Genomic DNA, 18206 nt, shown 5'->3' on the forward strand with positions numbered 1-18206 from the left:
CAATAGGGGAAATAACAGAAACCCCTAACATATCTCAAGCACCACAGGCAACTGGCCAATCTTACCACCACATCTGATCCAAACAGTTCTTGGGAGAGAGGATATGGAGTGGGGAGACCCAGAGCTTTTCAATGGTTGACTGGGAAGACGTTCCCTATCTGGGTCACGGGAAAGGTGGCTCCAGCAATATGAGATTAAGCACCCCATCCCTATTTGTCCTAACCTCTTCCTCCTTTCACCTTCCCTCCATTAGGGAGAAATCTTAATTCTTCAATTTTTCATACTTCATGCTCTTTCTCAATTTACCCCTTTCAATATCTTAGCTGTTTCAGTCATATTCAATTGCAAATAATTGTAGCTCTAATGATTTGCTTAGTTTTGTGTATGCAAAACTCTACTGAGAGCTGGGACCTACTGATCCCCCACCTGGCCTCTAGGCTCTGGGACCCGCCTTACCTAATTGGACATCTGTAGTGAGGCTTGTCTCCTTAAATTTGACAGGCACCACCAAGCTGTCCTTCTGTAGTTCTGCTCTGACCTTGCATCATCTGTGCTTAAACCTCCAATTCCTGTTTCAGGATCTGGGTTCCTTAGTCCTAGCCCTTACACTGGTAATGTTTTCAAGCTAAGACAGTGAGTTACAACTAGTAACCTTGCAGCCATGAAAACTCACTGCCAGGTTGCCTGGTCACCTGTCGCCCAAGCCCCTGATGTCTGCTGCCCTCACCTGTACTCATTGCCCATTCTTCTTCACTCATATTTACAAATGTGAAAGTCAGATATCAAGAGTTTATATAACTTGTTCAAGGTAACACAGTTACCAAGCACGTGGCCAAGATTCAAATCCAAATCTGATTAACTGTAAAGTCCATAACCTTTTGCCATTCCTCCCACTCAAACGAACATGCATACACACACACACACACAAATGATATTTTCCGAAAAGTCTTTTTCCTAAAAAAAACTGCAAGAGTCAGCATCACAGTCCTCAAACAAAAATAAGCATTAAACAGAAGGCAATAAATGTAATAATGTTGCTGAAGAGACATACAAATATAGGGCCCAGCTAGGTGTTTAATTCCTTATTTCTTATTTATATAGCTTGTTCAGAAGCTATTTAAAGTATTCAGAAAGTTTTTTTCCTCACATTTCAAGATAAATATCTACGTTCACAAAGAGAGCCAATATCTGCCATTTTATAGTTCTTGACCTTCAGCCCTTATCATTTTCTTACATATGATCAAGTGTATTTATAAATACATTTTCAGATTTACATTATTCCCATTAAAGGGTTTTTTTTTTCCTCATTGCCATATATATGTCTCAATTTTATAAAGGAAAATCAAGTTTAATTTTTCTGTTTTTCTTATTTACAAGATAAAAAGCATAAAAGACAAGCTTGACCTGAAATAATTACTAGCACATTAAAAATTCTATACACTCTTACATGTAACCTGTTTGCTCCTTTTTGAAAACACTGCCCTGAATGTTTGGCGGCTGAGTGCCCTATCTGAAATGAAATACTGGTGGAAAGAGTGTTTTCCTTATTAAAGAATAAGATTCAGAACAATGCTTTTTAGACTGGGTCAAACTTTTAATTTTTAGACACAATTTTTAATTGCATCAAAGGGAACAAGACATTTTGTCTTTTAAAAGCAAAATTTAGTTTGCTATTTCATTGATTTTCAATAAGTACATCAAATATAATTTTCAATAATGTGTTGTAAATCAAACTAAAACTACAGAAAGCAAGAAAAGCAAGAAATCACTAAATTAAAACATCTTAAGCCAAATTTAACCCAAATTATCTTATTATCTTATACCTTATCATATAGGCAGTCTAATATCCCAAAATATATTTAATCATACATGTGCAGAACTTTAAATTGCTTGTAATAGGAATGGCCAAAATTCTTTTTATTTTTAAACTTCCTATAACAGTGTTAACTCTTCTCATTCACATTACTTAACCATTTACAATTGTTTAGAAATATTATAAGAGAAACTTCCTTAGAACAACTGCCACCACTGGCTTTCCAAGAAGCTAAAATGCTGCGTCACTTTTATTTTAATCGCAAATGCATTCCTCTGGACTAAATGCATTCTGTACCTCTGGTGTATACTCAAGGCCACCAAAGTTCTTACATGGGTCTTGTAGGAATATTGTTTAGTATTATACACAAATCAGAGAAGATCTGTTCCTAGCAGGCTTTTTGTTTTTCCCCCCCTTCCTTTCTTGCTTTTTTTTTAAAAGAGGGAAAAACTGTTTTATATCGACAACCATCTGTGAGCCTGTCTTTCAGGCCATCAAACTCTCCCATCCATTACAGAGCCTTCCTCACCTCCGCTGCATGACAGCACAATAAAGATGACATACTAATTCAATGACTTGTAATTTCAGCTAAACAAAGACAAGGGCTGCAGCTTCTTCTTTTGTGTTAACAGTGCCATATCGGTGAAGCCAGCTATGCAAACATAGCACTGGGAGGGTTTTATGACAGCAGTTGAATGGGGAGACTAGCTTGGTGTGGCTTTTTATGGTTTTTGGCTCCATAATTTTTGGCTCTATGCTGCTGGCCGTGGCTATTGTGTCTCGATTCTGTGTCAGCAGCAGCTAATTGTTCCAATAATGTTTATCATAGGGATCCACCAGGGAGCTGTATATGTGGAGATAAGCTACAGGGCAATGATACACACTATCTTACTGATCTCTATACACAGTGCTTTTGCCTCATGCCCAAAAGCTTTTTAGGATCCTTGTCTTACAAAAAAAAAAAAGAAAAATAACAGCTTAATCATCATGCCAACAATAGTGTCTAAGGGGATGTAATCAGGTTCCTCTGATAATCTTAGCAACACATGAAAGTCATGCGCAAAAGCAGTAATTGAAGCAGTTGGTTCATTCTACCTCCTGCTGTTGAAGTCACAGGTTAATCTAAATGAGGTCCCCTTCCGATGGAGCAGTATGCAAGGCGCTTTTTATATCATAAATGTGCATTACAGAAGCTTTACAAAATAATAAAGTAACAGTTCATTAAATGAACGGCATGAAGTATCCCAGCCTTGTCCAGCTTTTCCCGCTGAGGTCGGATGGCATATCCAAGTGGAAATCCTGTCCTCATATCTATACCCCAATGCACACTTCAGTTTGCATATGGTTCCAGACAATGGGAGTTCCTGAGACAGATGCCCAAATGTAACTAAACGTCAGGCAATCACGGGAATCAGCTGCAGGAAAGTGAAACATTTTTCTTTGTCTGCTTTTGATGCTATTTCCCCCAAGATTACTAAATAGAATGTTGACAGTGTAAAAATAGCCCTAGAATCAACAATTAAACAGCTTGCCATAGTCTGCATTAGCCTATGTATAAGGGATGAATTTTTCTAATTAAACTTTTAACACCTGATTTCCATTTAAAATTTCCCTCAACTGTTTTTCATGAGGTCTTCATCTGACAAACAATACTGAGATTATGTAGTATGCTGCTCTTCTAAGGGGCAATTTCTGGAACGAAAGGGATTCTTTTTTTTTAAATTATGGGAACTGTCAAAATAAGACTTTAATGAAAAATTTTACATATAGAAGAAATGACACCTTCAGATTAAAATATGTGCCTGATTTTATTTCACTGAATAATAATAACTACCATGTACTGAGAACCAACTCAGAATCAGACACTGAACTAGGTAACATTATTTTATTTAAGGTTCACAGCCATTCACTGAAATTGGTGTTATGTCTGGAAAGATGGAGGAAACTAGGGAGGGTGCATAACAATCAAAGTGTCTGGGTAAATAAGTGCTAAAATTGGAAACCAAGTCAGCCTGAGTTCAAAATATGCACTTTTCCCACCAAGATAAACTGATATAATGTATTCAGTATAAAAGAAAGGAAAGAAAACTGTGTTTCTGTAGAGAAAGAAGCCCCATTCTGAATTAAGCACCTATATTAGGGCCATAAGAGAATACATTTGTAAACATAAACTGGCATATTCCTGAATTTAGTAGTGAGTGGGATTGGGAGGAGTGGTAGAGCAGGTATTATTATAGGACCAGGAGCAATATTTTATAAAATAAACAACAGATTATATTAATTTAACCCAATTCAGCAGCATAAGGCAATAATAAGCAGTTAATAGAGTGACTATAATATTGAATGTATGTAATAAATGTTCACCAAATTATAATGGATGAACGAATTCATCCAATAATATTAATAAAGGCAACTGTAGAAGCTGCTGCATTTGAAGGGCTTACTCTATTATGTTCCAGACAGCATCTCAGCAGTTTACATATGTTTTGCCTTGCATCGTCACAACAATACGTGAAATTTAGAATTATTATCCCTATTTTATAGGTGAAAAAATGGAGGCTCTGAAACATTCAATCACTTGTTTGTGGTTACATTAGCAGGGAAGTGTGCGAGTCAATATTTGACTCTAAAGATGAGCTGACTCCTCAAAGCGCTTACCTAGACAAATTAATAATTGAACTTAAAAGTAATAAGAGCATTAACATTGTTTTTGGTTGTCAAACATTCTTCCGTCGCCTTTAAGGAGAGCAGCCCTCTTTCCATGGAAGTACTCAGAAGAATTGCATCAATATCCTAGGAATGATTTGGTTTAGGTCTTTGGTAAACTTTCTTAACAGCAAGGATTTTTAAGATCTGGAATGTGGTAGTCAAGAAAACTGGATAATATACTTTGAATAGTCTAGAGATCTTTGGAAACAAACTTTGTTTACATTTGTCTCAATTATTTTAAGTGGAGACGAGAAGGACAGAATAGGTGACCTTTACAGATATATCTAGGATTACGTTTCTGTAATAGCAGGATGCAAATTCTTCCAGAAATTCTTTCTGTGATAGATAATATATCACTGAAAGTCTATGTACCTGAAAAGCATTGTCTCTAGAAATGTCCATAGCTTTCAGTATCATGTTGAAATGTTTTATGCAACTGCCTATCACAAACGGTGCATTCATGAGCCTTGAGTATTAATTTTCTATTAATTAAGACCTGAAGAGGATTTGTAATGGCATTCTGTTTGGAGAAAGAAAACAAAACAAAACAAAACAAAAAAACAAAAATAAAAGGAAAAGTAAGACACTTTCCCCTAAACAGCTCAAGTTTCTTTCAGAGAGGTTTGTGTTTCTATTTTCCTTTTTGGTGATACAATGTTTTCAACATACAATTTATTTCAATTTATTTGAAACTATTTTAAAGTAATTGAATCATCATTTAAAGTCTACCTACCTATTACAACAGTTGCTGGAATTGATTAAATTGCAACATTCACAGAAATGTTGGATTATCTATAACTAATTCCTATGGATTTTCCCCACACTTTGAGTGGTCTACTCAACTTTAATTTGTAGATGAAAGATATGTTTGACAAAATTTAAGAAATTATATTTTGCCATTTTGAATTCTTCAATTTCTGTTCAGAATTAAACATATTAGCCTTTTACAGTACTACTAAAATCAGGGCGTCTGGTTTCTGGTCCAGGTGTAAGGAGCTTGGAAGTCATCACTCTGTCCTAACAATGAGTAAAAAGCTAAACAAACTTAAAAATCAGCAACTTTCTTTGATCCACAAAAAAAAAAAAAAGGAGGCTATAGGGCAATTCATGGACAGGAAGACTAAATATGGTCATGATCTCAGTTTTTCTAAACTTAATCAATAGATTCAACATAATCCAAATCAAATTCTCACAAGTTGTTTTGTGGATATCAACAAGCCATTGTTAAAGTTTATATACAGAAGCATAAGACCCAGAATAGCCAACTTCACATTGAAGGAGAAGAACAAAGTCAAAGGACTGACAGTACCTGATGTCAAGACTTACTATAAAGATATAATAATCAAGACAGTGTGGTAATAGTGAAAGAACAGACAGATGGATCAATAGAACAGAATAGAGAGCCCAGAAACAGAGACATATACATATTGCCAACTGATCTTTGACAAAAGAGCAAACGTAATACAATAGAGCAAAAATAGTCTTTTCAACAAACAGTATTGGAACTACTTGACATTCACATGCAAAAATGAATCTAGACATAGACCATATACTCTTCACAAAAATTCACTCAAAATTGATCACAGACCTAAGTAAATTCAAAACTATAAAACACCTGGATGATAGCATAGCAGAAAATCTAAGTGACCTTGGGTATGGGGATGACCTTGTAGATACAATACCAAAGGTGTCATCAGTGAAGGTAAGAATTAACAACATGACTTCATTAAAATTAAAAATTTCTAATCTGTCAAAAGAATGAAAAGACAAGCCACAGACTGGGAGCAAATATTTGCGGAAGACACATCTGTTAAATGTCTGTTACTCAAAATATAAATAGATCTCTTAAACTTAATAACAATAAAAAGACAAACAACTTGATTAAAAAATGGGCCAATGATCTGAACAGACACCTCAACAAAGAAGATAAACAGATAGCAAGTAAGCATATAAAAATATGTTCAAAAGCATACATTTTTAGGGAATTGAAAATGAAAACAACAGTAAAAGATACTACTACACAACTGTAAGAATGGTTAAAATCCAAAACATTGGCTACACCAAATGCTAGCAAGGATGTGGAACAACAGGAACTCTCACACAGTGTTGGTAGAAATGCAAAATTATTCAACCACTTTGGAAGACAGTTTGGCTGTTTCTTATAAAACTAAACATTCTTATAAAATTAAACATTCTTATCATATGATCTCGCAATTGCACTCTCTGGTACTTACTCAAAAAGTTTAAAAGTTCTGTTGACAGAAACACCTGTACCCCAATGTTCATAGCAGCTTTTTTCATGATTGCAAAAACTTGAAAGCAATCAAGATGTCTTTCAGTAGGTGAATGGATACATAAACTGTGGTCCATTCAGACAATAAAATATTATTCAGTGCTAAAAAATAAAAGAAATAAACTATTAAGCCATGGATAGATATGGAAAAAAATTAAATGCACATTAGTAAGTGCAAGAAGCCAACCTGTAAAAGCTACCTACTGGGTGGTTCCAACTATATGATATTTTGAAAAAAGGCAAAACTATGCAGACAGTAAAATGATTACTAGTTTCCAGAGATTAATAGGAAGAAGGAATGAATAGGCAGTATACAAGAATTTTTAGGGCAGTGAAACCATTCACTACGATACAAGATAGATACATATAATTTGCAGTTTTCAAAACCCATAGAATATGCAACACCATGAATGAATCCTAATGTAATTTATGGACTTTGGGTGATAATATTGTGTCAATGTAGGTTCATCAATTCCAACAAATGTACCACTTTTGTGGAGGGTAGTGATAGTGGGGGAGATTGTGTGTGTGTGTGTGTGTGTGTGTGTGTGTGTGTGTGTGTGTGTGAAGTGTATACATGGGAACTCTGTACTTTCTGCTTAATTTTTCTGTGAACCTAAAATTGCTCTGAAAAGTAAAATTTATTAATTAAGAAAAAAGTAAGGGGGGTGGAGGTGGGAGATGAGGTTAAGGGGAATCAAATATATGGTGATGGAAGGAGACCTGACTCTGGGTGGTGAACACACAATGGGATTTATAGATGATGTAATACAGAATTGTACACCTGAAATCTATGTAATTTCACTAACAATTGTCACCCCGATAAATTAAAAAAAAAAAGAATTAGAGGAAAAAAAAAGTAAGAGTTAAGAGTTTTGAAAAAAAGTTCATAGGAAAACCTATCCTTCATTTAGTTGTCAAGCAATCTAGTTAAAATGTAACTCCTATACCATTTTCCTGCACAAAACCCTTCAGGACTCCTCACTGCTTACCTGAACAAATATGGTGTGTGTTCCCTTGGTGGTTCCTGGGATGATTTTGAGCAATACATGGATAGCTGTAAAATTTTAACTATAATGCATTTCATGTAGAGTGTATTAGAAAAATAAAACTAGCATAACAACAACAAAAGTAGAAGTTGAATAACAATTTGTCGATTCTGAAAATTGGATTGTTTATATGTATGCAAAGGGATCCTGTACATTGCTGAATAGTCCATGAACAACTAAGTTCCTTCTAAAGTATTCTCTCCCCTCCCCATTATTATCCACTGTAAAATTAGGGGTATTTTCTGCTTTGGGGGGAGAATTTTAACAATTTGAATGTTAAAGCAGTTAATGTTTTCAAATGATCTAACTCATAGCCGAAGTTCCTAACATCAACATAAAATATTTTATAGTACTCAAAATATTTGAAAATGATTTAAAGTAATAATAAAATAAGCATTGCTGCAAGTAAAATATATTAGAGTAATAGAAAATAGAGCTCTCTTAACCTTGGTGAAATCAAATTAAAATTACAACTTTTCACCAGTCCTTTACAACTCAGTGCTTAAAGAAATCATATATAAGGTAATTATTTATATTTACCTTTTTAGCCTTTTTGTAGTTTTATCATATCTTTAATTAATTGGCCTTTTCTAATTGGTTTAACTGCAATACTATACATTATTATATAGTTGTAGCTTGATTTTTGCCCTTGGCATGGAAATTTGGCAGCTGCTAAAAGAAAGGTCTACCATTTCCAGTCTTTGAAATAAAGGTCCTCCACAGTGTCAGGAATGATCAGAAAGGAATAAGAGGAATATTTTTCTTCTTTCCCTGCATGATGGTATTTGCACATAGGAGGAGATTCCACCTATCTAGGACAAGAAAATCATCGGTAACTGAGCCTGGCAAAGTATTGACGGGTCTTGGACAACAAGTGGTTATGGAAAGTTTCGTTAACCACGGTAAGGGTGCCAGGGACTTTGAGCAGAGCTTAAGCTTTAGCTGGAGCGATGGCATCATGTAGAATCTGAGTCCAAGGAGTTGAGTCTTACAAAATGAGTTATCTATTAATTCTTCAAATTTATAACATATTATACAATTTTCACTAATAAGAAAGAGCTGCCTATATTTTACTTTTTACTCAACTTGTGTCTTGAAACCTGTGTCTCTATTTTTTTATGTAGGCATTAGACTGCACCACAGAAAATAAATCAGTGTCCCCTCCTTATCCTCAGCACATAGCCACATCTGCTACATAATAAATAAAAAAGCACAGAAATATAAACTTATTCCAGCTTTAAATATCTGACAATTTTATACATATCTTGTTTTTGTCTTATTGAAGTACAACAATTAGTAAGATGGCTGTATATATACTCGTATTCTTACATACACTCGATGATGTTATCTACTATGCATGTATGTAGTGTTTATGCAATGTAAAAGTCTTGTGAGAGAAATTACAATTGTGACCCAGAATATTTCATTAATGTTTTAAAATTCATGCTTGTAGAAGCAATGAAAAATATACTAGTTCTTGATTTTCCATTTGACTAAATGAATGTGGTACACTTCTCTTGTTTGTCACAGCCCAAAATCTTTTGTAAACTCTGTCCCTGTTTTCATAGTTCTCCAATTGTGCCTCTTTGTTAGTGAGCAGAATCCCAAAACACTATTTCCTGGTATGATAGATTTAAGCATTAGTGCCAGTGCTTCATTCCTCCCTTCAACAACTTCCTTTGCCATGTGATTTTGCAGTCCCTCCCATTATAGGTGGACTGTACTTCATCTTGACTTTGGACTTGGCCATGTGACGTGTATTAGCCAAAGAAATGTAACAGAAGTGAGAATTTGCCCATTCTGACCCAAGGCATAGGGACATTGTGTCCTTCTACTTGCTCTCCTATATTCTGCCATCACCATGAAAAGTGCTTCCCTCGGGTAGATGCTGTCCATCAGCTTGGGCCCCAAAATGAATACAATTGGATCCAGAATGAAGTCAAGCCATATTCAAAGAGCCAAGTCCAGCCAGGGATATACCACAAAGCAGAGACAACCAACCAAGGCCTGCCTACATCAGCTTACCTCAGCCACCTTACAGACGTCTGAGAAAAAATGGAGGAGTATTGCTTTAAGTCACTGCATTTTGAGGTAGTATGAGAATGTTACACTGCAACACTATGCTAGACATAACCCTTGATGCATTCGGTAATCATGCCACAAGCTTACTAGCTTCTATCTAATAAGAACTGTGGGGTTAGAGTGAAGATTGCAGAAGCCTGCACAGTTGTGGAGGCATGGTGTTTCTATAGCTGTTAAAATTGCTAGTCCTGTAGAATTGACATGCAGGCAGCAGCAACAGGTGAATTTCCATGAAACAATCTCCTGGTATGGTTTGGTGTCACTAGCTTGGTGGCATTCAAGCCTGGTACACTGGCATTCCCAGGAATTCTGTAAGCTAATAGATACCCTGAAATAAATATTCTTCCATTAATTAACTAGAGTGGCTTATGTTGCCTGCAACTAAACCTTGAATTGAGACAGTAGGTGTCTTCCTTTTTACAAAATGAGTGAATAAGTCATAATAATAGCAGTAAAATATATTGAGTTGGATCCCATGAATAATAAGAGATATTATTAAGAACCACAAACCAACAAATTTGACAAGTTAAAATCAAAAGTTTACAAAGTTGACGATTAAAATCTAAGTTAAAATTTGATTGGGGGATTTTGTCTTATTTGTCTTATTCCTTTTTAATTTCTTTCTTTTTTGGTAGTGAACTAGCAGTCCGACAGCCAGAATTTAAGGCCAAAGTCTACTTTGATCAATTACTCAGTCTTGGATAGGTCATAGAATTTCCCCAAGCCCCACTTTCTTTATTGGTAAAATATGGAAAATAACTAACACCTGTTTTGAAGAAGCATTATTACTAATAACAAATATTATTTAAAACCTTTTAAACACTTTCAATGGATGAATATATGCATACATATATTTACATATGTACATATACAAATATATGTGTATATAGTTTACTGTCACTACCAGCTCAGATTCACTGAACATAAATGACTCATGGGTTATTTCTATATCACTACTGTTTCCGATTCATATAACTTCCCAGCACAGTTTATGATTTCATCTACCATGTGGTCTATTCTTGCTCTCTGCTTTTAGCCCATGGAAAGGATATTATTGCTAAACATTATATAAAACATAATTAATTCACCAGGAAACAGTTAATTGTCCATGATATTTAATGTCAATCTTTTTCTCAGTTTACCATAACAGGGCATTTAAAAGTGACTGAGCTTTTACATGTGTGATTATATTCACATTTATAAAATAATCTATAAGTGTTTACTTACCAATAGAAAAAAAAATACATGCTTGATTGAGAAGTGAGAAAAAAGTCATGTATAACCAAACACTGTGTGAATGATATTAGATTATGAAAAACAAACCTTAGAGATGCTTTTTGATTTCCTTATTAATATTCACTTTTCTCCCATAGTAAATGTCTGCAAATGGCTGAAATTAATAATTAAACAAAATGTGATATCTTGTGACTACATGTAGGAAAACAGTTTTGAAAACCTGAAAACATAAACTTCTCATATGTAGCCAAAAGAGAATCATATTTTTTCATCTTTAATCTCATTTATATAATTTTCTAGAGGAAAGGGAGCACATTAATGGCAATCATTTTCAGCTTAGTTACTGAAACCCATTTGAAAAGCTCTGCAGCAAAGGAGGGACTAGAAACAAAACATAGTGCTCTCATACCAGGAGAAATGCAACCAAGTGTGAGAGTGATGTCCTCCCTCTGCTAATTGTCAGCCCAGTGATAAGTATCTGGTGCTTACTCATTCAGCCCCAACGTAGTCAGCCTTATGCCATGGCCAGGACCTAAATACTAGGGGAGAAGTGGAGTGAGTAGAGGAGGTTTCTTCTCTGAGATACCTTATACTCTATTAGAGAGAGATCACCGGGAGACATGTAAAGAAGTAAATAATATAAGATTAGATAATGAAAACTATTTTGAAGACAATAGAGTCAACAATTACTATCGAGTAACTGAGCAACAGTAGAGATGATAACCAGGGATATTCTCTTTTGCGAGGGTGATATGTGAGATATTAAAAAAGGAACTATGGAAAATATATAGCACATTTCATTATTTTCTACTGTAGAAAAACTCTCTAGAGGGAAAACTTAAGAACTGATTAAAACCAATTTCACTCAAAAGAAATTTGTCCAAGATTTAGATAGAAGTGTGAGGAAAATGGTCAAAAATGAATCAGAACATTTAAAAAGTATGTTAAAATGTCTAGAATTCTTATATATGGACAAAAATGCTTGGGCTCTGGAGCTTGACAGACCTGAATTTACATCTGTCTAGAGTGCCCTTGGGCAAGTCACTTCATCCCTCTGACAATACCTACTTCATAGACCTGAGTTCTGTTGGAGACATTCTTAGCCTTCTTACAATGTGAAAAACACTTCATCATACAAAATAGCAGTTTGCAAATGCCTGCATCACTAGAAAAAGAATTGGAGCATACGAAGTAGAAAATGCTAAGGTTAATTATGTTTTCAACGAAAGGTAAGGGATGAGCAGGACTTAGATTTTATATGGGAGTCAACAGGAAGCTCATGTAAGCAGAGGCAGGGGAGTGCTCTTTCCCAATAAACCTCCTTTTGTAGCTATTGGAAATACCTTCCAAACATCCTTGTTATTATCTTCTCAAATGGCTATATTGATATCTTTCCACCAGACTGAAACAAAAATTTTCAAAATACAAACTCAACAGTAAGGAATTATTTTGATTCTGTACACATAATTACTGAATAACAATTATGAGCAAAGCAGAGCTCCAGGAGACACAGGGATGAGTAAGCACTCTGAAGGAGTTGACAGTCTAGGTGAGAAAGCAGGAAGATGGTGCAGAAAAAGCAAGCCTACTTAGGATTCCAGAAAGCTGGTTAGGAAATCTATTACCCTCCGCATTTCTTTAGTATTTGCTTCACTCTCTCTGAGGGAGGTGTGACAATGAAATCACCTAAGACTGGACTTTAAAATACCTCAAAGCCCTTAGAGTGAACTCTTGAATGCAAGCTGAAAATTTGAGTCTTTGGACCACTGTGTCTTTCTGAATGCCTTATCTTCAAGGTCTCTCCCTTCTCTGCCTCTCTGGGCAACTTTTCAACAGGTGAGCCTTTAAAATGGCTGTGCACTCTCTAGCACTTAAAACCAGAGAAGTGGCTGCAACGCTTCTTCTCATTTTCTGGATAAACACATACTCTATAAAACCTGGCCTTCTCCACATACTTACAACACTTAACTGCAAAGGCCACAACACATACCTTTTACTGTTTTCTACTCAACACTGTCCCTACATTTTATTGTGCAGTAGGGCTGATGCCAGGACTGTAGCTTAGAGAGAGAGAGAGAGAGAGAGAGAGATAGAGAGAGAGAGAGAGAGAGAGAGAGAAAGAAAGAGAGAAAGAAAAAGTGGTTTCTTACTGACCCTTGAAGGTAAATTTAAATCAATTTTATTCAGATATAATTTACAAAAAAAGGTACCTATTTTAAGTGTACAATTTGATGAATTTTGACAAATTTATACACCTGGTTAACTATCATCACATCAAGATATAACATATTTCCATCTTTGATCACTTTTTTTATTCTTTGCTTAAAATAAATCACTAGTAGTGAAAGGTACATACATTTTTAAAGCTTTCAATATATATTGGCAGTTGCCTTCCAGAAAGTTGTTACAATTAGCTATGCTTTCAATCGTGGATGAGAATGCTAATTTAGGTAAGAAGTCATTGCCCTATTGGCAGCCGTGTTGTCCCTTCCTTTAAGATTTGAATTTTGATTAAAGGGAGAGAAAGAAGCTTTAAAAATGATTTCCTTGCTTTGACAATTAATATTGACAATCATTATAGAAGTGCAATCCTTAGGAGCAAATTAAAAGCATGTAAAGAATATAAACTGTTGATACGTGTTTAAGAAGATTGCAATCTAATATAACTGTTTTAAATTATATATATTTTTTCAAAAAGAGAAAAACTATAAGTGCAATAACATTTCCATGGGAGAATTTTCTCTCACAGCAATGCTATTCCAAAGGTAGTCCCTGGGCCAGTGATGTCAGCCGCACCTGGGAACTAGTGAGAAATGCAAATTCTCAGGCCGCATCACCTGAACTCCTGAATCAGAAACTCTGGGAGTCAGGCCCCTCTATCTGTTTTAACAGGCCCTGTACTTGATTCTGATGCACTGAGTACAAAAAGGAGGGTCTTTGAAGATGTTGTTAAAGGAGAAAAAAAATTAAAACCCTTTCTAGTACTCAGGAGTAAAAACAGCACTCATTAATCACTGAACAGTTTCTTTTCAGCCTTTCTGTTAAACTTTTAGATCTAGGTCTCTTATCTTCAATGTTTGACAGTACTCCTTATGATTGTTTCCAGATTTAAAAATTCATGATTGCCATGTTCAGAAGTCTGAACTTGGGGCTATGGCAGACACAAAGTAGTCATGAGTCATGATCTTTAACTTCAAAGAACTTACATTTGGTTGAGCAGCAATAACATAAGTAAACATACAGGCTCCTTTGCTAACTGTGAAGGGCATGACACAGATAGTAGGCCATACAGGTACCAGAGAAACATGGAGATGGAGATCTCATAGAGGAGATGAGCTTACTGAGGGCTTTGGTGGACAGCATGGGCTTCTTTGTAAAGATGCAACATGAGTTGTGCATAAAAAGTTGTGCAGATTTTGTTTCAGCGGAAGAGGATGAAGGAGGGCATTTATGGGGAGAAGGCAGGCAAATCGAAAACTGTATTTTAGGAAGAGTGGGTAGGTGTTTGACAATATTGGAAACTGCAGGTAGGTGCATAGCTTCAGATGAACCTGTAAAGGAAGGCTGAGTTCGAAGGCTATTGCAAAGTCACATTCTTTTTCTGGATATTTTGTGAAATACACAGTTTTTAAAAGTCGTCCCCTGGTCAGTATAAAATGAGAATCCCTATGTAGGATGCAACTGGCTAAGCAATCAGAATACAAGATCCATATTAAAAGAAAACCAACTCATTTAAGCAATATGCATCAAAATATTTTTGTAGTTGATGAAAAAAATGTAGACTCGAACTATAATTTTATTCTTAAAAACCTTTGAAATTCACCTACTCAGAAAATAAAACTTGAAAATTTGCATATTCTTTACAGAGAGAATTGTAGCTAATGTTTGGCATATTATTTTATAAAAGCTTTGTTATGACCATGTTTTCTTGTGCAACTAAAAAAACTCCAAGTATTTAATGCTAGTTTAATAAATTAAAAAAAAAAACAAACACGTTTTACTCTGCTGTGGGACATTGGGCTAGGCATGTGCAAAAATTAGATTCAATAACCTACACAAACTAGTCTTGGTATATTTATCCCATACAATTCTCAGGACTGTGTTTCTCTTTAGAGAAATTGCAATAAAATTAGAAGTATATGCGGAAAGGTCAATGAGAGTCTAATAAATGAAGAACTTCCCCTTACTAGAAAGTTTTATGCATAGGAATCTGATAAAGATTTGTAACACCATTTCAAATCAATCTCACTGGTCTACTAATTGATAGCTGTAAGTTAGCTGTGGTTTGTTGAAATAACTTACCAGTGTGGAAAATGTTGCATTCAGTGATATCTTTTGCAAACTCTTCACCTCTCCTGAGTATGATATTTGCATCTAAAGGCAAAGGATGACATAAAAGTAGGTGTAACAAAATACAGAGCAGAGGTTTTCACTTTCAAGTATACTGTGTTTATTAAATTGGTCTATAAGGTTTATGATTAAGTATCGACAGTGCCATGAATCATAAATATGTAGTGTATCCCACCACACATTGTAACGATTATTGTGGTGCTGATGATAGAATTTCATATTTAGAGAGTTCTCTTAAACTAAGGGGCCCAAAACATCTATGTAATTTTAACCTATATAGTATTTTCTGGAAGAAAAATTAGACTTGGATCGTGCCAATTGCTACCTTGTAAATTGGGGATTAACTAAAGCAAAGTGTGCAGCTTTGTCTATGCACTGTAGAGGCTTGACTACAAAATGTTCAAGTGAGTACTTGAATGTCTCGACTGATGCTTTATTGAATCGATCATCGTGGAAACACAATTTTGCCTTTAGATAGTCATTTGTTGGCCTCCCCTAGTCAAAATCACTTTGCTTTTAATAGCTCTTTGAACTAATAGAGTTTCTTAAAAGTTTCTTTGAAACCCTCCCTATTACTTATCTCTATAAATAATAACAGTATTTATAACAGCTCTCTCTGAGCTGTTACCTCATTTTCCTGTCTAATAATGTGACATCTGACATATTTATTTGAAAGGAAAAGTGACCAAGAATTAATCCGTGGTAAACCACTAGCACTTGAACAACTTTGCAAATATATGGCATTATGTAACAATTTCCTAATACTCTCCATATAGTACCTATTTGAAGCAGAGAGTAAATAAAACTTAGCTCTCAAATATCCCTCAGATATGTTTATTACAACTTTCACCAAAAGCATTTTCTATTTCACTATGTTATTTCTGGGTTATACATTAAAACTGCAGTAAAATGGAAAATAGTAGATAAGATTTTAGCTTTCACAGACAAAACTAAAAATTAAAACTAAGTTCCTACATTCAAAGATAGAATAACTGTAACAACATTTATAACAATTATGTACAGCAATGTAATTGACACTGCTAGGTCTCTGTATGTCAAGCACAAATAATCACATAATATCCAGGACGAAAATGTGAGAAACTTCCTAAATACCTCTTTCTACAGATAGGTTTTTTTCTATTATGTCACTGTGCAGATTCAAACTTGATGTTCTCATATTGTGACTAAAATAAACTCTAAACTTCAATTCCTTCTTAAATCACATCATTAGTAAGAGAAGTTGTATGTAAATAACAGTTCTGCTATTTGCATCTAATAACTTGCGCACATTTAATAACCTGTTATAAATATAATTTCAGTGATATCTGGGCAAGTAGTATTACAATTTGTATAATACACTGACATATGATCTCACCTGTAACCCTAATTAATTTGAGCCTCTGTGGCTCAGTCAATTCATGAAATCATATTCACAAAACCACAGTTAAACCACCAAATCATAATTGAAAAGAAAATTCAATCTTTGTCTCTTTCAAATAACTTTGAAAAAATCTAATCCATAATTCATATCTACCAACAGATTTAAAGCATACAAACCCAAAAGCTTATTCTCTCATAATTTGTAGGGACTTAAATTTTTTAAAAATAATTTTAATTAGAGACAATTTCAAATCTACAGAAAAATACAAGTAGACTAAAATAATATTTTTGCTGAAATATTTAAGAGTAATTTGTCGAACTGATGCCCCATCACATATGAATTACTATGTACTTCTTACAAATAAGTACATTTTTTCACATAGCTGCAATACAGTCAGGAAATTAACATTGATACATGACTACCATCTAATCCTCAGAACCCTTTGAAGTTTCACCAACTGCCTTACAGCGAAAGGATCTAGTTCAGAATCATGCATTGCATTAGTTGTCATGTCTCATTAGTCACCTTTAGTCTGGTACAGTTCTTCAGTCTTTTCTTGCGACCTTGACACTTTTGAATATCACAGGCTAGTTACTTTGTAGAATATCCCTTGATTTGAGGTTGTCTAATGTTTCCTCATGACTAGATTTAAGTTATGCATTTTTAGCAGAAATATCATATGTGATGTTGTATTCTTCTAACTGAATGCCATACCAAGAGGCACATAATTTTTATTTATCCTGTTACTGATGTTGACCACTTTAGGTTTTCTGCTTGTTTGTTTTTGGCTGAAACAATAAAATTTTATTGTCTCATAGTTCTGGAGGCTAGAAGTCCAAGATTAAAGTGTCAGCAGGGTTGGTTCCTTCTGAGGGCTATGAGAGATAATATGTTCCATCCTCTCTTCTAGCATCTGGAGGCTTGCTGGCAATCTTTGTCATTCCTTGGTTTGTAGAAGCATCGCTCCAATTTCTGCATTCATCTTCACATGGCACTCTCTTTTTATGCATGTCTTTCTGATCAAATTTCCCGATGTTATAAGGATCCCAGTTATGTTGAATTATGTTGAATTAGGGACCCACCATATTTTATTATGACCTCATCTTAACTAATTACGTGAGTAATGACTCTTTTTCCAAATAAAGTCACAGTCTAAGGTAGTGAGGGCTATACTTTACCATATGAATTTTGCAGGGGACACAATTCAACCCATAAGAGAGGCAGAAAAGATTGCTGCTTCCAGTCTACATCCTGTTCCTGTCAGCGCCAGTTGGTTCCAGAAAATAGTTAGTT

The 18206-nt window shown here is 34.9% G+C and overlaps 1 long non-coding RNA gene across 1 annotated transcript in view; it reads right to left on the reverse strand.

Moving 5' to 3' along the window:
- Positions 1–15538, reverse strand: part of LOC308494108 — an 84451-nt gene extending 68913 nt beyond the window's left edge. Inside the window, exon 1 of the long non-coding RNA XR_013992867.1 lies at positions 15485–15538. This is a non-coding gene — a long non-coding RNA (uncharacterized lncRNA). The remainder of the gene's footprint in view (positions 1–15484) is intronic.
- Between the last annotated feature and the right edge of the window lie 2668 nt (positions 15539–18206).

This window comes from Rhinolophus hipposideros (assembly GCF_964194185.1).
Source record: "Rhinolophus hipposideros genome assembly, chromosome: 3".
Classification (NCBI taxonomy): domain Eukaryota; kingdom Metazoa; phylum Chordata; class Mammalia; order Chiroptera; family Rhinolophidae; genus Rhinolophus; species Rhinolophus hipposideros.